At 44.5% G+C, this 9036-nt stretch overlaps 1 long non-coding RNA gene across 1 annotated transcript; it reads right to left on the bottom strand.

The window, feature by feature from the left end:
• Window positions 1–7661: 7661 nt before the first annotated feature.
• LOC141638417 (uncharacterized) lies at window positions 7662–8701 on the bottom strand. Its single transcript, XR_012542086.1, has 2 exons — window positions 8365–8701; window positions 7662–7863 (listed from the first exon to the last, which is right to left on the bottom strand). It is a non-coding gene; the product is annotated as an uncharacterized LOC141638417 (long non-coding RNA).
• Between the last annotated feature and the right edge of the window lie 335 nt (window positions 8702–9036).

The raw sequence follows: 9036 nt of genomic DNA, 5'->3' as shown, positions 1-9036 counted from the left end.
CAGTTGACACCGAAGCGATTACGGTGCGCCCTGGGTCAATTTCCACTTCTTCGGTCTCGGCTCCTTCGACCATGCCGACGGTTGCATCCATGAGGTCGCCCTCCTGTTGTAAGGATGGGCTCTTCCCCTTCTCTGACTTCTTCGCCACTTTGAGGGATTGCATGTTGCACCCTCTGGTAGATACCTGGACGTTGACCACTTCGTCTTTCTCATCCTTTGAGACGAGTTTATGCACTTCCCCCCGGTCCGAGACATACATCAGTGTCAGGGCCCGGATGGACATTACTGCATCGGCCTCGCTCAGAGTGACTCGGCCTATGAGAACGTTGTAGGCGGACAAGCCGTCAATGACCACGAACTCAGACAGGACGTTCTTGGCCGCATTCTCCTCGCCGAACATCACTGGCAGCCTGATTGACTCCAGGGGTACCAGGCCGGCCCCGGAAAAACCGTACAACGGATTAGTGCAGGGGCTCAAGTCCTCAACCTTCAGACCGAGGTTGAGAAAGCACTCCCTGAACATAATGTTCGTGTAGGAGCCTGTGTCAATCAGGCACCTCTTGACCAGGTGGTTGGATATGTCCAAGTGGACTACTAGTGGGTCGCTGTGCGGGGCGATGACTCCTTCGTAGTCCTTCTTCCTAATAGTTATGTCGGGGATGTTGGAAGCGGGGGTCGCTGTTTTGGGCACAAAGTTGATGGCCTGATATAGTTCGTTCAGGTGCCATTTGTGCCCATGAGCAGACCCACCGTTCTCGTTGCCCCCGATGACAACATGGATTACTCCTATCCGTTCAAAGATGGACTTTTTATTTGAGCCGCCGGTATCCTTCTTTTGGCCTCCGGCAACATACTTACTGAGGCTCCCCTTCCGGATTAGCTATTCAATGGCATTCTTCAGATGCCGGCAGTTGTCAGTTAAGTGACCGGTGTGGCCGTGGTACTCACAGTACTGGCTCGTGTCACCGTCCCCCCTCGCCTTGGGAGGCCTTTCCCACTTCTGACCCTCGTTCTTGCTCAGGGCGAAGACCTCGGCAGCAGATACGACCAAGGGGGTGTGGCCATTGAACCGCTTTTGGTAGTACGGTCCTGAACTCCCCCCGGCGCCCGCCGAGTTCTGTTTCCTGGCCGATTTGTCAGACCGTGACCAATTATTGTCATGGCGTCCTTCATTCGGGTTGTCCTCCCGGCGGCTCTTTCTCTCTGAGGGCCGTGCCTCGCTGGGGCCTACCCAGGTTTTGTGGTAGTCCTCCACCTTTATAGCTTGGTCGGCCATCTTCCTGGCGGAGTCTAGGTTCAGGCCGCCGCACTTGATGAGCTCATTTTTTAAGTCTCCTCTCGGGAGGCCTTTCATCGATCGAAGGCCGCTAGTTCATTGTTCACTCACGAATCTGCTGAACCTTGGCGTCGAACCTCTTCACATAACTCCGGTGAGACTCGCCTCCCTCCCGTCGATAGTCGGGAGGTCCGATGTCTCGACGGCCCTCCTCTTGTTGCAAGAATATCACCAAAAATGTGTCCCTTAGGTCGGCATAACAAGATACCCGACCCATCGGGTAGCCCCTTGTACCAACTTTGTGCCATCCCATGCAGAGTCGTTGGGAAGACTCGGCACCAAACCTCATCGGGTTGCTCCCATACCGACATGTAAGACTCGAAAGCCTCGGCGTGGTCGGTTGGGTCGCCTTCTCCTTTGTATGATATGGGTGGCAACTTTAGCTTAGTCGGCACCAGGGACCTCTAGGACATAGGCATCAAGGGGTGTCGACCACGTGTCGAATGACACGCGGCGATCGGCTCCTCACATCCTTAGTCCGGCTCCTCTCCCCGTGGCGGGAAGGACTTCTTCTCCGACTCTGGTGAGTCGGGCTTCTTCTCCGACTCGGTGAGTCGGACTTCTTCTCCGACTCGGTGAGTCGGACTTCTTCACTCCTCCGGGCAGGCCTCGTTGGTGCTGCGGCGACGCCGTCCTCCCGCGAGTGCGAGAAGGACTCAGGTCTACCACTAGCACTCTGGGCTCCCCGGCGTCTTGACGGGGTCGCTTCCTCCAATGCTTCGTTCAAGTTTCTCGAGTCACATTTTGGGCCCCGGTCTCTCAGTGCGGGTGCCGCCGCTCTTGTCGTTGTGACAGTGTGAGTCGGCGTGCCACCCATTAGGTCCAGGAGTAGCTTCGCTTTAGGCCGCATCAACCACATGTCCCATGATGGTGACTTGGTCGGCGAGGCAATGGCGATCTGGTATTATTGGCATCCCGTACGCCGGTTGAATTACTCGGGCCGGTGGAGGGCGCACAACCCCGCACTGTGGACGGTATCATCTTGGCGAATCGGTTTCGTCAGTCACAATTGCTTCTGGCTGTTTTGACATCTTCTTAGCTTGTTGGGTGGGTTTTGTTTTTGTGTGTTTTTTTTTTGTAAGGGATTTGACTAGCTTCTAGTATCTGTTTCCCCACAGACGGCGCCAATTGTTCCGAGTGTAATTCCGAAGCAGTTATTTGTTACCACTCGTGGCTTGTAGAATGACGTCCTTGATTGAACCCTTCTTTCGGCCTCTCCTGAAACAATGAACAAACTGAGGGCTCGGCTTTGGCCGAGCGTACTCACTCCGACGCTCAAGTCAGTGAACTTAAAGAGATAAGTTATGTGTTACTTGGCGAAGTATATGTTGTAGAGAGATAAGGAAGATATTACCAGATTATGAGGTGTTTAGGTTAAATTGTCGATCCTTTCCTCAATGAGAGTTGAGGAGTATTATAGACTTTCACCTTTTGTCACGTAGTGGCCAAGTGGCCAAGTGGCTAGCAGGTGGAAAGACTGATCTACCCTCGGCCGAGGGACCCATGGCAGGCCGGCGGGCCCTGTTGACTCGCCGCCGAGGGGTCTTGGATATTAGTATGCGGATATGTGCCCCTACTGCTAGTGTCCCAGTAGAGCCTGAGGCACAAGAGACAGCCGACAGTCGGTTAAGGGCTGTCTAAGTCGTTGACTTGCTTGTGGATATCTTTGAATTTGCTCAAGATGTTGACTCTTCGGTCAATGGGGTGCGAAATATGCCCCATCAATTATTATTATTATTATTATTATTATTATTATTATTATTATTATTATTATTATTATTATTATTATTATTATTATTATTATTATTATTATTATTATTATTTTTAAAGGATGCGCGCAGCTTTCATAGATAGAAAAATAAAAGTTTACATGAAATTGGTGGGGAGCCGAGAAACAATCTGGGGCCCCCACCCCCTATTATTATTATTATTATTATTATTATTATTATTATTATTATTATTATTATTATTATATGGAGTACAAGACAAAAAATCTATAAAAGTCTTATATAAAAAAAAAGTAGTTACTTGGGTTCTGAATTTCCGCATACTAATCGAGGTAATTGTTCAATCGGCCTTTTTCGACCCAAAAGCTTCAAAATTCAAGCCTTCAATTATTCAATCCGAGTTTTCGAATACCGAAAGTTTTGTTTGCATTTTCTAACTTTACTTTATAGTTTCTTGTTTTATTTTGCTTGCATTATTTAATATTAGATTTTATTTACATTTTAATATTGATGTCTTTGAACTTTAATCATCATTATGTACTCACAAAACCCTACATAAAAAAGGTCACGTCAAGTTAGTAGTAAGTTTGGATCACCAACACAAAACCCCACATCAAAAAGGTTACGTACTGGCACATGATGGATACCTAACGGTAATATTTTCGGGAGTGGTGATGAAAGTAATAGTAATAGTTATAGTAGCGAATGAGTCTCATAATGTGAAAGTAACAATGCATAGTAATAATGAGAGTAGTGAAAATTCCACCGATTTCCCCTCATAAATTTTAACATTATTGTATTCTTGATAACCATTACTTAACCCTGTAATATCTTATTAAGTTAAAATAACATCTACCTTCCTAATTTATTTGATTGCGCACGGTCTCATATATACGGATATATCATCACAAATTCTCACTTTAGACGGACAATATTCGAGTATCCGTCTAACGCTGTAGACGGATAGTATCCCTCTCACAAGATGAGAGTGGATAGTGCAAGTGAGTGGAAAATGGATATCCTCACTTGTCCTCCCACTTACATTTTATGAGAGAGATCCTAACTATCTATAATTTTAGACGGATAATGTCTGTATACAATGAGATGGGCTGATATATCATTTATTATTTTAGAATAATGTCTTCCCCACTTTTGCTTTTATGGTTGACAAAGATCAACCTCAACTTATGCAAAAAGTTCATATAGAAACCTAAGTCGACTGATAATGACTCGTACATACCGCAAAATGTAGAATTTGATACTAGGACATGATATCCGGTGGTCTCATCAAAACGTTTTCCTGTTCATATAGCGGCTTCTTTAATTTGTAAGCGAGTTAAGATTTTTTTATAACGAAAATACTATAGCTTACGAGTTAGGATCCTTGTCATTCTCCGAAAACATATGGACCTCAATCCTCCTATAGTATATACTAAGAGAATAAAATTCTCCTAAATTTTTCCTCCAAAAGGTTCAAGCTATATAAGGAAACAAAAATATTTTTTTCTTTAAATTATTATCATTTCATCAAAATATAACCTTGTAATCAATAATAGTATTTTCTTTAAAATTTAAATTAAATAAGGAAACAAAAATGGTAACTTAATTAAAGAGGAAATGAAGCCAAAAAGCTTAAAATGTCTTTAGGGCAAATATATGAGTACGGATTCCCTCCAGTTAGTTCCTCTGTAATCATGTGACACGTGCATATGATAAAATCGGACGGCTACGCTTCTTCTTCCACTCCAACACCTCTCAACTCTCACTTTTTTCTATTTTAATTAAAAAATTGACATTTACTTGCTAATTAACTTCACTCCTCCGTCAAGATTATATACTTGAGCCGACGATTGTTATGCCAATTGCAACGTTATTTTGTTAGGTCGGTGATTATCGAACCAATCACTCTCAAGTCGGAGGCGGTTGCCGGTTGGTGCCTTGAACACATTTTTACTCATGACCTTTATGCTCCGCCTTTTAATTCTCCACCACCATTTTGTTTGCATGTTGTTTTTTTTCATCTATTTCTTCAAAGGATCATCTTCAATCGGGAGTGACGGTCTGATAGAGAAGACGGTCCGGTGAATTTGCGGCGGATCTCAGGGGGCGGGTGTTTGTGGGGGTGGCAAAGATGTATTGGTGCAGGAGAGTCGGTGAGGTTAAGGCGGAGGTCGTGGGTCATAGGTGTTGTATGGTGGTATTGGTGTAAGTTTGCTTGATCAATTTTTCAATAGAAGATGTACTGATGTCGATGATGAATTAAGTCTTGTTGAATAGAGACAAGTGATCTAGAGATAGAAAGAGAAAAAACCTTAATGGACAAGTGATCTAGAGATAGAAAGAGAAAAAACCCAAATGGTCGTGGGTCGTAGGTGTTGTATGGTGGTATTGTTGAATAGAGACAAGTGATCTAGAGATAGATAGAAAGACATTTTTTGTAAAGCGTCGGGTGAAAAAATTAGCAATGCGAAGTCAAGAGTGTTCTTCTCAGGTAACACAGATCATACTACCCGTGAATCAGTCCGACTTGCTTTGGGTTTCGAAGAAACAGATGACTTGGAAATCTATCTCGGTATGCCTACTATTAATGGACGGGTTACTCGTCATACGTTCGCGCATTTAGAAGACAAAGTGAACAAAAGGTTGTCGGGTTGGGCTACCAAAAGACTCTCCCTAGCGGGTAGAGACACTCTTGTCAAATCTACGCTAACAACTTTTGCTAACTATAGTATGCAAACTGCAAAAATCCCGAGAGCAATTTGTGACACTATTCATCGAAAAACCCGGAGATTCTTGTGGGGAGGAGACGAAGAGAAAAAATCGATTCATCTAATTAATTGGGACATAATCCAACAACCGAAATCACGAGGAGGGCTGGGTATAGTTTCAGCAAGGCAAGCGAAGGCGGCTTTTCTCACCAAACTCGGCTGGAGAGTTCTAATGGAACCAACAAGGCTATGGGCTCGGGTACTAAGAGCTAAGTACTGCAATAATAGATGCGACATTAACATATTTAAGCCCAAGCGAAATATGTCTAATGTGTGGGCGGGAATATCGTCCCAAGAGAAGACAATATTGCGTGGTGCTGCAACAGCTGTGGGTAATGGTAGACGGACCTTGTTCTGGGACCATACTTGGGTGGATGAGGTGTGTTTATCGGATCATAATATTTCCCCCATTCCAGCTAATTCACTAGGCGCAACTGTGAGTGATATGTGGTACGCGAGCAACGGGTGGAAGTGGGAACAATTCGCCGATTTGTTACCACAATCGATCTTACAAAAAATTGCTTCCAGATCACTCATTCTAGACCCCGACCTAGAGGATACACTCTACTGGATTGGTACCTCGTCGGGTAAATTTTCCCTCAAGCCGGCTTTGGATTTTTTGAATGAAGCGAAAACTCACAAGCTCCTGAAACTCCACCATGGCGAACCATATGGAGGCTCCCGCTTCAACAAAAAATCCGTATGTTCTTGTGGCTAGATGCTCATGATCGATTGATGGTAAACGTCAACCGTTTTAAAAGGAGTATGGGCGACAACCCGCTCTGTCCACGCTGTAATGAAGCAGATGAAACAACCGAACACTTACTCTGCTCTTGTCAGGTATCGAAAAAAATTTGGCAACTCTGAGGACACTAACAACTTTTTCTATAATACCCCTTTTAATGCCTGGCTAACCAAAAAAGCGAGTAACGATGTCGAGGTAAATGCGGTGGACTGGCCTATTATTTTTGCGGTTACAAATTGGTGGATTTGGAAATGGCGAAATAATATTGTGTTTGGAAGAGATGGTGAAAATCCGAGTCAACCTCATCTATTTCTGCGACAGCAATTTCATAATACGAGACAAGCATTCAACAATTTTGATATCCTTATTCCACCCCCGAGACCTTCTAATGTAGAGATTCATGTTCGTTGGCACCCGCCACCACATGGGTGGCTGTTACTTAATACGGACGGTGCCTCAAAGGGCAACCCAGGTCAGGCAGGCGGGGGAGGAGTCTTTCGTAATGCAGCAGGAGACCTCATATCGGCATATCATTTCTCATGTGGTATTTGCACTTCCATGAAAGCCGAATTGCTTGCGTTACTAGTCGGTCTGGAAAGGGCTAAAGCGATGCACATTCCTCTTCTATTGATCAACATGGACAATTCTCCTTGTGTAAATTTAATCAATGAAGATCAATTGGTAAGTAACAATCTAAAATTTATTGTCGGAAGATGCAAAGAGTTGATTCGAAGCCCTACATGGACGGTGAAGCTGGAGCATGTGTACCGTGAGGCGAATAGAGCAGCTGATATTTTAGCTAATAGAGGAATTAATTCAAGTACCATACCTACCTATTTAGATGTCCCTTTTAATGAGTTGCGGTCGATCCTTCGGGAAGACGTTTTTGAGGTAGCTATCCCCCGTGTAATAGCTAACAGTTAATCTTATCAGGGCTTTGCCCCTCTTTAGCACCAAAAAAATAGAGACAAATGGCCCACACTTGCATTATGTAACACCCCCTCATACCAAGGTGCCTTACCAGGATCACCCTACCATGAAAGTGTGTTACCATCTCGGTTTTCCGAGGTTAGTACATATCAAAAGCGTCTGAACTGAGCACATTTATTAAATGCCATAAAGGGTTAAAGTTTACATCAACCAAAATCCAAAAACTGATTCAACAAATACAACTCCAATCTGACAACTAATGAAATCAAAACTAAGACTCGAACGGTGATGCTATGACTGGTGATGACAACGCTCCCATGACTGCCCCAAGCTCACCACTAGCAATACCTGTCAAGCCTGCTCACCATCCCCGAATGGATCATCGCAGATTCCACAACAATAACGGGGTCAGTATTACTCAAACAATATAAGACAAACAGACGAGATACCCAGCTGATCATCCTCCAACTCCAATCTCCCGATCTCACACAGTAACCGACTACACACCAAAGTGTGTAGCCCTGCCAGATTACCCATCGCAACAGGTAATCCTCGCCGCCAGTGGGTGACCGCAGCCACTCCCACCTAGTCCAGCTCATCAACGAGCGATTAACAATCCCTGTCCCTTAATGTGCACATCCCCTCCAGTGGCGGGTTCCACGGAGGGCGGCCTAGGGTGTGAAGCCACTCCCGCAAGTGACTCCACCACAATCACAATCATACAACATCACAGCCGTCACAACATCCCCACATCAACACCGTCACTACAACACTCATACTCCGATGATCAGCAGATAACAATATTTACAAAACAACATGTCTTAACAATGAACAGTAAACTCAATAGGGAAATCCTACCTTAGCAATCAACAGTAGAATGAAACTCGGACAATCAGAAAGGCTCCTCTACGAAATCTTCTCCTATACAATAATCACATAACACAATTACACATTGCACAATCCCCCATATTCCCAATTCCATATATGTATACAGTAACCCCAAAGAATACAAATAACATAGAGATAGAACTTACCAACAGTAGAATGAGGAATTATACGCAAGAACCACGAAGATTACACACACAACGATGCTATGGGATGATTAGGAAGTGATTAGGGAGTGATTAGGGTAAACGTATAAATGATGAAGTTTGAAATAAGGTTTTAGAAACTGACGCGGGATATAAAAATAACCTTAAACATTCCCTAATCAAACCGTCAAAATACGCTTCGCCAGACCGGATACTCGGTCGAGTAAAGTGTATACTCGGCTGAGTATCCTCTACTTGGTCGAGTATCCACTATACTCGGCCGAGTATTCTCGGCAGAACTGAAACACACCATACCAACAGCACTACTCGGCCGAGCAGGCTCCACTCGGTCGAGTGGTCACTTAAGAAAATCCGTAGTATTACAGTCTTCCCTCCTTAAAAAGAACTTCGTCCCGAAGTTCACACTCCACCCCAAAACAAGACACTACACAACGCAAAAAGACTACACTAACAAGCATTTACCAACGCCAAAGAACCA

The sequence above is a fragment of the Silene latifolia genome, unplaced genomic scaffold (assembly GCF_048544455.1).
Source record: "Silene latifolia isolate original U9 population unplaced genomic scaffold, ASM4854445v1 scaffold_20.1, whole genome shotgun sequence".
NCBI classification, from domain to species: domain Eukaryota; kingdom Viridiplantae; phylum Streptophyta; class Magnoliopsida; order Caryophyllales; family Caryophyllaceae; genus Silene; species Silene latifolia.
Note: the sequence above shows the minus strand (reverse complement) of the source record. Positions and strands in the feature narration are given on the sequence as shown.